General features: G+C 34.9%; 1 pseudogene; it reads left to right on the top strand.

Annotated features, from left to right (window-relative positions):
* Positions 1-779: 779 nt before the first annotated feature.
* LOC124373831 lies at positions 780-11,864 on the top strand (annotated as a pseudogene).
* Positions 11,865-12,498: the final 634 nt, after the last annotated feature.

Here is a 12,498-nt window from a genome sequence, read left to right as displayed (position 1 = left end):
ACGTAAACGAAATGTGGTTTCAGCAGGATAGCGCTACGTGCCACACAGCGAACGACATCATGAACATTTTGCATGGACAATTTGACGGTATGGTTATCTCTCGCAGAGGTGACATAAATTGGCCACCAAGATCATGCGATTTGACGCCCCTAGACGTTTTTATGGGATTTTTCTGGTCACAGGTCTATCCCAGTGTAGGCCTCAATCTACCGAAGAACTTAAGATCAACATAACCCAGGCCATCGCTCTAATTAAACCGGATTTATGAGGTAGAGTAATTGAAAATTGAACCTTTCGAATCCGTTACCATTGCGAGAAACGGGCGGTGGACATTTCAACGATGTCATATTCCATACATAATGGCATACATGGGCCTTTCATATGAAAAATAAATTTCGTTAATATAACATACATAGCTTGTTTTATTTCATTTCAATATCTACCCGCCTAAAATGAAAAAACCCTTTACTAATGGCTATGACTTTCCGTAATCAATGTTATAGGTTAATTTATAATAATAAACCTTTTAACACTTTTTGATAGACTTTATTTCTAATTGTGACGTTTTGTCACTCAATAGTTATGATAAATTTCAAGTTAAGGATTGCATGGATCTTTGGGAGCTGGCCAGATTCATATTTAATACTAATAGAAAAAAAGGAAATATATCAACTTTGACAAGTAATATTCTTATTTCCTATAAAGAAACAACCATCGATTGTAACCACCGAATCACCATTAATACAGTCACATTTAATTAATTATAGCGCATCGATCTTTCGGAAGATTGAACGATTGATACTGTACGATAAATTTTATTCTGTCTACTCGACTTCTCGTTCTTGTTCATGAACTGGAACTCGAATAAAACTGAACACTGAACTGAACTGAACTGAAGATGAACAGGAAGTAGGAAAGGACTAACGAAAATTGCGGACAATCTAACGAAAACTAAACTAACAGAGGATAAAATGGCAGATCCAGAATTAGAGGCATTGCGGGCCAAGAGGTTAGCTCAGTTACAGAGTGAACGAGGAATTCAAGTAAGTACGTTTATAATAAATACACAAATTAGTAAGTTGACAAAGTGACATGCTTTTATTGCAGAGTACGTAAGCTTATGATATATCAGTTAATTGACATAACCTATAAAGGTAGCTTATAAGCATATAAAAGCTAGTTAAGGCTAAAAAAATTAGTAGGCAGTATTATTAACATGCTTCATTGTCATTGAAACTATTACTGTCAGAGGCATTGCTGGCAACCTGATGTCAATTCAGAACTGAGTATTCATCATCATTTCTTTCAATTCAGAACTAAGCCTAGTACCAATTTTCTTCAATAATTATACAAAGATAGGCCTAGTAAAGTTTCGTGAAGTATGTATTACTAATTTATTCGTCGTAAAAATATAGATAGTAAATTAATTTTCAGTGTGAGTGTACTGATTTGAGCGGTGGGTGAAATGTTGAAGATTGTAGACAAAAATAGAGAAATTATAACATTAAGAGGTGACCTGGCAAATCGCGGATTTGACGTTATCAACATATTCTGCTCATCTTTCTGAACAAAAATATATATGGTTTCAGTGGGTGCAAATGATAAATAACATTAAGTTTTTAATGTCCTGTTTGTGTGTTGTGTCTGGATGAATATTATCTGCGGCTGGGACTGATAGCGTATCTGTTATCTCAGCGCTCCAGAGCAGAAGTCAGTGCTTTACAAGATATCGTATACTGTAGGTTGGATCAAGTAAGTGCGTGACAATCATGGATCAACCATCCACTAGTTCGACGAATCGTAGTGAATGGTGTGTGTGCCTGAGTGTTTTCTCGGGGATGTTAAGAGTTTACGTTTTGACCGATAAGAGATTATTTCCTTTTTAATAGAATATGGAATTTTTAATAATGGGTAAATTTGTTTGATCTCGTATTGTTTTTAAAACTGGGAAACTTTGATGTTTCGTTGTGACAGAAAACTTCGTAAACGTAGTAAAAAAAGTTTTGAATGTCGTAATTTTTAAATGTCAGCCTGGGCAGGTTTTTTTTTTAAAGAATGCGCTTAGACATATAGGGGAGACCGGGGCACTATTTGGACTGGGGCACTATTGGACAATGCCTTTTATAGCTAGAGGGAAATTTTTGTCTCCCTTCAATTTCCCATTTTGGTATGCCTGAGACGGTCACATTTCACTGTGGAAAGTTTGGTTATTGTGGCACATCTTCTTAGAAATTGAGTTCATATTTTATGTTTTTTACCCAAAATGAAGTGATTTTGCATATTCACAAACTTATCTCTTTCACAGTAAGTATTATCCTGAAACAATTGTGTCTATTATTTTGAAATTGTTAGTTTAAACTGACTATGCAATGAATTCATTCATTTTGAGGGTTATGTCACTTCCTTTCTGTAATCTTCAATTTTTATATCTTAACCTACCTCGGGGCAGTTTTGGACAAAAGTATGGGGCACAATTGGACAAAACATTATTTTATGTTTTGTCATTGCTACATACTGTTTTTTTTGTTTTTCCAGGTTTAAAGATGGTTAGGAAGTATATAAAGAAAACAGACAGGGCTAATATTTCTGAAGAATCTATAGTAGCGGCATTAAAATGACTACAGAAATGGTAACTACCGATCCATTAGAGAAGCTGCCGAAGCCCATGGGCTTAAAAAGTCGACCCTACATTTCAGACTCAACAAAGTAAAGCAAAAGGAAGTCAACAATGAGAATAGTCTTATAGCTAATGAGCCTAACAATGGTAATGGAGTTGATGAGCTTAACAATGAGGATCATGTCAATGAGCCTGTGGGCAATGAAAATGTAACTTTATTTCAAGAGGTTGAAGATGAGCACCAGCCAGTAAAAGAGGTTACTATAGAAGATATGGCCCCTGTTTATAACACTAAATACTCTCAAAGACAAGTATTTTACACCTGAACAAGAACAAAAAATTGCAGACTATTGCATTGAAAGGTCCAGAATGAACTATGGCCTAACTTACATGATGGCCAGGGAATTAGCCTTCAAATATGCCTTGGCTTTGAATCTCGATCAACGCATACCTGCTAAATGGCGTACTACAGGCTTATCAGGAGAAGAATGGCTAAACCATTTTATGAAGAGACATCAAGGACTTTCACTTCGCCAAGCAGAAAAGACTAGTCTGTCCAGGAACACTAGCTTTAATAAACACAACGTGGGAACGTATTTTGACAACCTAGAAGCTTTGTTCGCAAAAGTAGAAGTTCCTCCGTCAAGAATTTTAAATTTAGACGAGAGTGGAATAAGTACTGTGCTGGAGGCGCCAAAAGTGATTGCAGCAAGGGGAACAAAACAGGTGGGCCAAGTCGTATCAGGAGAGAGGGGGTGGGAGCAAATAACTTTCTGTGCCGTCATATGCGCCGATGGGACTTACTTGCCACCAATTTACATTTTCCCCAGAAAACGCCCAAACTTTGCCTACATGATTGGGGCACCTGAAGGAAGCAAAGCTCTTTATTCTGATTCTGGTTGGATGACATCAGCTCTCTTTTTAGAGACGCTTAAACATATCCAAAAGGCCACAAAATGTTCTAAAGAAAACCCCGTGGTTTTAACCCTGGATAATCATGAGTCCCACATTGGCTTGGATGTGGTGATGTACAGCAGAGATCATGGCATACATATGATCACTAGCCATCCACACACAACGCACAAAAGTCAGCCGCTGGATGTAGCAGTTTTTAGTCCGTTTAAAAGGCGCTTACGTTCTGAATTCAATCTCTGGCTATCTCAACATCCTGGTCATACGATTACAATTCGAGAAATTGCTCAGCTTACTGCTAAACCATTTGTTGAATCTTTCACTGCATCTAACATCAAAAGTGGATTTCGTAAAGCTGGAATCTATTCACTCAGCCGCAGTGTGTTCACTGACAATGATTTCAAGGGTGCCAGTGTGACTGACCGTGTTATGTCATCGCAAGTAGAAGAAACCAACAACCATAATCCAGTGCCTGGTACGTCATGTGACTTTCCGTTGATGGAAAATAGCCAAAGCTCTGACGACCCACAAGGCTCACAATCATCAAACAAGCCAACTATTGACCCGAATGTTACCTGGCCCATCAACGCCACAACCAGTAAATGTTTAAAAGACCTACTACATTGACGCTTACTCCAGAGGATGTCATGCCTTACCCCAAATACGTTCCTAAGGGAAAGGAAAGGCGAGGCCGAAAAAAAGGTCGTTCGCGAATTCTGACTGATACTCCAGAGAAAGATGCTCTTGTAGCAGAGTTAAAAGAAAAAGAACATAAGAAAAATGTTGGTGGAAAAAAGAAAACAAAGAGAGGGCAGTAAAAAAGGAAAGTAAGAAGAAAAAAACTGAGGGGGCCTGTAGAAAGCTGTATCAAGATGACTCATCTAGCAACGAAGATGAGATACAAATAAAACTAGACGATGGAGGCCTTAGTCCTGAAGACTTTTCTGAGGATGAAGAAGAACTGTTTTGATTACCTTCCTGATAAAAACTATGCCACAAATGACTTCATACTGACAAAGTTTGCTTCTAAGAAGGCCATCTACCACTTTATTGGCCAAATAGAGGAGCATGTGACTGATGGTTTCAGTGTGAAATTTCTCAAAAAGAACCAAAACTCTTACAAGTTTTTACTTCCCAGAAAATGTTGAAGTCAGCTTTGTCGAAACCAAAGACATCGAGTTCAAGCTGCGACAACCAGATATAATTGGTGGGACATCCAGAGCAGCAAACTGCTTTGTTTTCAAGGAAAATTTGACTACTTTTAATTTCAAATAGTTTTTTTACGTGTGTCTTCTGTTTTTTTCAGTTATAAAGTTTGTATATATGTTTACTTAAATATAGATGATGTTTGAAACCTATAAATGAGTTATTTTTATGTCCAATTAAACCAATTTTTAGCACTGTCCAATTGTGCCCCAATAAAAAATCATTTTGTCCAAAACTGCCCCGACGGGGCAAATTTGGACAAAATGTAGAGGTTTATAAAAAAAAAATAATCCACATAAAAGGGTGCTCAAATTATCTAGAAAATTTGTTGTGGGGTTCTAGAAGACCAACTAAACACAAGGCAAAAAACTAAAATTTTTTAACTAACAGTTTTCATAATTAGAAAAATGCATAAAGTGAAACATGAAATTACGTCCAATAGTGCCCCGGTCTCCCCTAGACATATTTTTGGTTTGGTGACCACGTTGTTGCATTTTAAGCCAGCGGGACAATGCTATATTTCGTTGGAGTTTGGCGTTCTGCGCATTCTGTGGAACACACTAATGGTAAGTGTTCCCTATCAATGTCCATTTAATTAGGGGTTTTCATGATTCATTAAGTTTTTTACACTGTACATAATTGCCTTTGCATTACAATTCAATTTATATTTCTGATCAGCCCCTCTAGAGTTTCATATTTTACTGATAGGTACTATCTCGAGGGATGTTTTTTCTTTTGTTGGCAACAGCGCGGGGTAGCACTGGCACCGAAGGTGCTGCCGTAGTCCGGGCTGATAGTTGGAGGCACTCATCTCTACCCGATAACAACTAATTAATTAGTAGTTGGAAATTAAGAAAAACATTGTTCATTTGGGTCAAAATTCTGCTCATTTCAGTATTATTTTTCATTTACATTTGCAAAGATGGCACCGCATCCCATGACGTCATCACGAGGTTGATTTCACGGCCACAGAAGGTCACGTGACGCCCAACGTGGCTGTACAACATGGAAAATATTGCTCTGCGTGTGAACAGTTGTTCTATTTATTATGTTATACAACTTCGTTATTTCTGATTTGCACCCCATCAAACCTTATATTGTTTTGTTTTGTAGGACAATTCCAATAAGTTAATAATGCAAAACTCGTATTTTGCCGCTTCGGCCGCTATTTTACCCTATATAGTTCTTGGTTATGATGAGCTAAAACAAGTATTAGCCTATAGCAAAACATTCATATTTGAATGTCCGGCAAGCGCTCAAGATCCCTTTGGATTTTTAGGTATTCTGAAGAGGGATTTGAGCAGTTAAGCTCTCAATCTTTAGTTGAAGATGTCATGGTTTTGTAAAGGCCTGAGATTTGATACAGCTTAAATCTGGAAGAAGGTGCACAAGAAGCTGGATGGCTGAGAGGCAATTACCACGTGCAAGAAACCTGGCCTTCTGTCATGAAAAAAGTTCACAAGTAACTGTATATGTCCAGAAAAACTTGCAAGACTAATTGGCTGAGCATTAGCAAAACCCTATCAGTTAAACAGCTGCAAACAATGTTATTTCTATCTCTGTACAAATTTTGAAAATGTACTGATCTATACATTTGAAATTTTACATGAAGCTTCATTTCTATGTAGAGAAGTTGAATTTTATGTTTTTGTAATTCTAAAGCTGGTTTCTTGTATACCATTTGCCAAAACACAATGATAGAACCTCTAAACAGGATTAGCCTTGGAGGCCCTATTATTTCCTCAAACATATTAATAGTATATTTTTATTTTGTTTTAAAATGATTAAATTTAAGTTTTTTTTAAGTAGGGCTTATGTAGCCTAAAACAAACCTGGCAATAAGACATTTGAGTTTTAGTTTTAATTTTTTCTATGTAAAATGAATCACTTGTAAGTATTTATTGTATTTTGAGGAAATAAATATATTCTACTTCTACCTTTCCATTAAAAAAGTTGTGTAATAAGAAATAATTAACGCATCAGAAATCTGTCACCTAGTCTAGTAGGTTTGAATCATCTTTTTGTTAGCCTATATTTCTTTAATCTAGTCTCTAGTTATATTTTCTCCAGTTTGATACTTTCTTTAGTATTTCTCTAATTTAAAACTTTGTGTTTTAAAATTTTGTTGTTTTATTTTGGTGTAAAAATACATTACGAAAAATTCACACCAATATTAACCTGCATTTGGTTTCTTGTATCGAAATTAATTGAATAATTTTTTCAACTTGTAGCTGTGAATGTTCCAATAAAATTTAGGTCAGTTTTCAGTATTAGTAGTTGTTTATTTAAAAAACAATTACAGGTCAATCATGCATAGGAACACATCCGATTCAAAAACAGCTAATGCATTGGGGGTTTTTAGCAATCTTAGTATAATTTTGAAATGTTTATTTAATGTTGTATTACTGTTTGCGTTATTAGAGTCATGTGTTGATTTGAAGGAAATTGGCAGTAAGAGCAATGCAGTCTGTAACATTTTAGACATTGTTTTGACATTTATGTTTCTGCATATTGCCCAGGGAGGAGATGGAATTGCAAACCAAAAAGTGGCAGAGGACAGGAAGAGAGAGATGGAAGAAATGAAGCACTCTATTCTGAGTCAAGTACTTGATCAGTCTGCCCGAGCAAGATGTATGTATTTTGCTATTACTTGTTACGCACAATAAGTTAATTTGTTTTATGTAGGACTGAAGCAAAACTATAAGTTTAGAATAATAAGACAGTACAAGTTCATTATAGAAAATAGATGATTTGGCTGTATAAGATTTCTAAATATTTTGGATAGTGCTGTTAAAGAACTTTAGAAATTCACAAACCTTTCTGTAGTGTAGGTATTTTCTTATAGTATTAAACCTTAAAAAAGACATCTAAGAACAAAACTATCAGCACTATTATATTTCATTGACTTTTTCAACTTTCCCATGGGAAAGGGGCAGGAATGTTAATCTAAATAAACTTCATTCATAGGAGCAGGTGTAACTTGAGTAATATTATAGGAATTGTTAATTGTTTGTAAGCTTGTAATTTTTTGTAATAAACTGCATCATTGTTAGTAGTTAAAACTCAATAAAATGTTTTCATAGTATTATCTTAAGTTTTTAAAACCAAGTGCTAACGTTTGTAAATAATCTTGAGTTATCTTTGTTCCTAATGTGGAAAACATTGAAAAATATAATATTTAGTACAGATCTTTTAAAGTAATGCTTCATTCCACTGATATAACAATTCTATTTAACCTGTTGACTTGCTATGATGAAAGTGAACCGCTATAAAAACTATGATTTATTGATAGAGCTTTTTTATGTATAAATGTGTTTGGTGTCAACTTTCACTTGGGTTTTTAATTTTTGTGTGGACTTCATGTTCTAAGGTATTTTTAATATCTGAAGAAGAATATATAGTCCAATCTTCAAAGCTTAGTGCGCACGCACACACACACATATATATATATATATATATAAAAAATGTAATTTCAGTAAACATTGAATCACAAAAAGTACTTGCTCCGCCGGGACTCAAACCCGGATCTCTCACTTGCCGGGTGAATGTGCTAACATTACACCACAGAGCCCTTACTTTTTACTATTCAATTATTTTGTATTTGGCTGTTTCTTTCATATATATATATTTCAATAAACATTGAATTCGCAAAAAGTACTTGCTCCGCCGGGACTCGAACCCGGATCTCTCACTTTGCCGGGGTGAGATATATATATATCTCATATTTTAAAAAAAAAAAAAAAAAAACCTTGTGTACATGTCAAAATTGTATTTACATTTAGAATGTTTATTATCAGGTGTTTCTTCCTTTGTTTGTTTATTTTATTCTGTGTTATTATTGTGTACTTGAAAAAGTTGTTAATACAACGAAATATTGTACAAGATAATTGTAGTTTTCTTTTGAACTGCTTAAGAGACTATATGTATATATATATATACAGGGTGTTCTGAAAAAAGGTGCCCATAAGTCAGGGCGTGATTCCTCACATCAAAATAAGAAAAAAAGGTCTAATTAACATAGGTCCGAAAATGCTTAGTTACCAAGTTATACAGGGTGAAAGATTTCGTCTGAATTTCAGTTCCCCTGCTGCAACGAAGCCCTACGGGTATTTGTTGGCTGTTAATTAAGATGTACAATTTAGCGTACTTTATGTAAAATGAACTGAAAAATTGAATAAAACCGTTTCCAGACCTATAGGCTACAGTAATTTTTAAGATATGTGACGAAATACGCGAAACTTGGTCCCGAAAAACAAGTTTACATTTAGGTTTGAAGCAGATTTACTATGTTAAATGTACAATAAACACAAAAATATTTTTTCACGGTACTTGTAGAAAATTTAATTTCGAAGAGAAAGATGTAAAATAAGTCTATAATAGACAAACGCAAACTTTAAAAAATAAATCCTTAATTACATACAAAACGCATGAAAAATAGACAAAATCTGTTAAGCTCTCTACAAATGTAATATTGAAATTAAAACAGCTGTTTTATTAAAACAAATTAATGAGTTACTATTATTTTTTTATCAAGTAAATATTTTTAACAATCATACATTATCATACATAAAAAAGTTATCTGAATTATCATTCAACAAAAAAGTTACACTTGTCCTAAAAAACTAACCACGTCACAGTAGATGTTCAAAATGTTTCCCCTCATTCAAAATACAAGCATCCAGCCGTCTTCTCATAGACTGCCGAACTCTTTCGAAGATCCCAGGTGTCTCACGTATCCTTTGAATCCCGTTAACAATCCTTATTCGCAACTCTTCTATGGTATCCACAGGCGAGTCGTAGACAAGCGTCTTTAAATGTCCCCATAAGAAAAAGTCTAGAGGATTGAGGTCAGGTGACCTTGCAGGTCATGCTACTGGGGCTCCTCAACCAATCCATCTGTTTGGATATGCTTCATTTAAAAATTCTCTTACTTGTAATGTGTAATGAGCTGGAGCTCCATCCTGCATGAACCACATGTTGTTGCGTGTGTATAGTGGCACATCTTCGAGTAACTCATTCAGATTAGTCGTCAAGAAATGTAAATAATTTTCACCATTGAGCGTATCAGGTAAAAAACTAATAAAAATTTTATCACCCAGAATAGCAGCCCATACGTTTATAGAAAAACTGATATTGGTGACGGTTCTCTGAAATAGCACGTGGATTTTCAATTGCCCACATGTGAGTATTGTGGGTGTTAAGAATAGCCATTCTTGAAAATTTTGCTTCATCAGTAAAGATAATGTAATTTAAAAAATGTGGATTTCTGCACCTTTGGATAAGCCATTGGCATAGCTGAACACGAGGAAAGTAATCTCGAGGCAAAAGAGCCTGGACCCTGCTGCTCGTGTAAAACCTTCCAGACAATTGAATTACTAACACCGAAATCCAAGGCTAGTTCTCTAGTACTTCTTCCAGGATGATTCTCTATTTCGTCCAACACGCCCTCCTCCAATTCAGCTGTACACGTTGTACGTGGCCGTCCTGATCTACCAACTTTTCCAGATTTAAAGGTTCCCGTCTCGCTTAGCCTTCTATGAATGGAAGAAAACATTTTATGAGTCGGTAACTGTCTATGAGGAAAATGTTCCTGATAGAGTCGTCTAGCCTGACGACTGTTGCAATGTGCAAGACCGTACATTAAATGCATGTCTGCCATTTCACCATTAGTGTACATAATATTTCATATTACCTGCCATGATGAATAAGATATTATTAGCTATCAAAAATTAACTTCAACGGCACTCGCACTAACTTGTATTAAAGTACAGATCAACACACGCACTTAATGAGCAATGGAAAAATAGCTGCTTGTAATGTTTATTTAAATTATTATAAACAATGTTACATTGTTAAAACATATGTTTTAAATAGAAATTATTTTGTTTCTCAAATCAAATATTTTAATAAAAACAGCTGTTTTAATTTCCAATATTACATTTGTAGAGAGCTTAACAGATTTTGTCTATTTTTCATGCGTTTTGTATGTAATTAAGGATTTATTTTTTAAAGTTTGCGTTTGTCTATTATAGACTTATTTTACATCTTTCTCTTCGAAATTAAATTTTCTACAAGTACCGTGAAAAAATATTTTTGTGTTTATTGTACATTTAACATAGTAAATCTGCTTCAAACCTAAATGTAACTTGTTTTTCGGGACCAAGTTTCGCGTATTTCGTCACATATCTTAAAAATTACTGTAGCTACAGGTCTGGAAACGGTTTTATTCAATTTTTCAGTTCATTTTACATAAAGTACGCTAAATTGTACATCTTAATTAACAGCCAACAAATACCCGTAGGGCTTCGTTGCAGCAGGGGAACTGAAATTCAGACGAAATCTTTCACCCTGTATAACTTGGTAACTAAGCATTTTCCTATGTTAATTAGACCTTTTTTTCTTATTTTGATGTGAGGAATCACGCCCTGACTTATGGGCACCTTTTTTCAGAACACCCTGTATATATATATACAAATATATAAAACACAACGACAAATATCTGAAACCCTGTTATCCTTTGAAAAAGCAGTGATACAATTCTCTAACCGCAATACAGCAGTATTTATACCTTCTTTTGCAACATTGCACCTTAGAGCACTTGGTCCAATAAGTTCATTTTAAATTTTATTGGAATTTGGTTTTATGTGGCATCATCTATTCAGTAATTGATATGAAGCAAGTCTTTGATATACTGGTGACATGTGTTTCAATACAGTGTCGTTATATGAATTCTGTACATTATAGTATAAAATACACTTGCTTGATTTGTAGAAATACCTTCAGAAATGTAAAAGAAAAGAAACAAATGATTTTTTTCATCATTGTTTGGTGTATTTCCAGAAGAATATATAAGAAATGATTTATTGTAATTACATTTTACAATAACCTGTGTTTCTTCAAATCCCCTACCACATTTTTTAAGTACTATTTTCTAATGGTGTGTGGGACCATGTTTTTAGTAAACACATTGATGTTGGGCAAACCAGAGAAGGCCGGAACGGATGGTAGAGAACATGCTCCTACAGATGGCACACAGAGGGGGCAAATCATGGGCCGACTCGGTGAGAACGAGCTGATTGGCATTTTGGAGCAAGTCAGTGGCCAGACACAGTCTAAGACTACTGTTTAAGGTTGGTACACCTTCTTGAGGATTAAAACTTGACAGTAACGTAAGACTTCATGTACATTATAAATACACTCTGTCTTAACCACTTAGCACCATTTTAAAATTTGTTTGTTTTAAAAATGATCAAAAAAGTGAAATTTTGGGAAAAGTGAAAAAAAATTCAATCTACTCAATAGAGTCTAGTGTCTAGACTTAGCAACAACTATATTTGAAGTGAATAAACAGGAGTTAATCCTAAGTAGTAATGTCTTAACCAGTCCGAAATATCAGTAAAATCTACTGCTCAGGTATTAGTAGAGTAAAATCATCAGTAGAGTATTACTCATCATCAGTAGTAGGGTAATAAAGTGTGTAGACTTAGCAACAACACTATATTTTGAAGAGAATAAATGGGAGTTAATCTTAAGTAGTAATGTTATACCCAGTTATCGTAAGTAGTAATACAAGGTTGTATCAAAATGTTCCCGGACTCTACTCACTATTTTTTTTTTTTTTTTACGTGACTGTACAAGCTAGTGTACCAGTAGCCTCTACCACAATAGCCAGTGAGTCATTGTGATGAGTTTCATTATTGTGAGTGGTTAAGTTATGTCTACAAGTTGTGCTTTGTTGTTGTGTGATATCATTACGTAACGAT

Source organism: Homalodisca vitripennis, unplaced genomic scaffold (assembly GCF_021130785.1).
Source record: "Homalodisca vitripennis isolate AUS2020 unplaced genomic scaffold, UT_GWSS_2.1 ScUCBcl_6501;HRSCAF=13737, whole genome shotgun sequence".
NCBI classification, from domain to species: Eukaryota; Metazoa; Arthropoda; class Insecta; order Hemiptera; family Cicadellidae; genus Homalodisca; species Homalodisca vitripennis.
The sequence above is the reverse complement of the archived record's forward strand: the minus strand, read 5'-3'. Positions and strand labels throughout refer to the sequence as shown.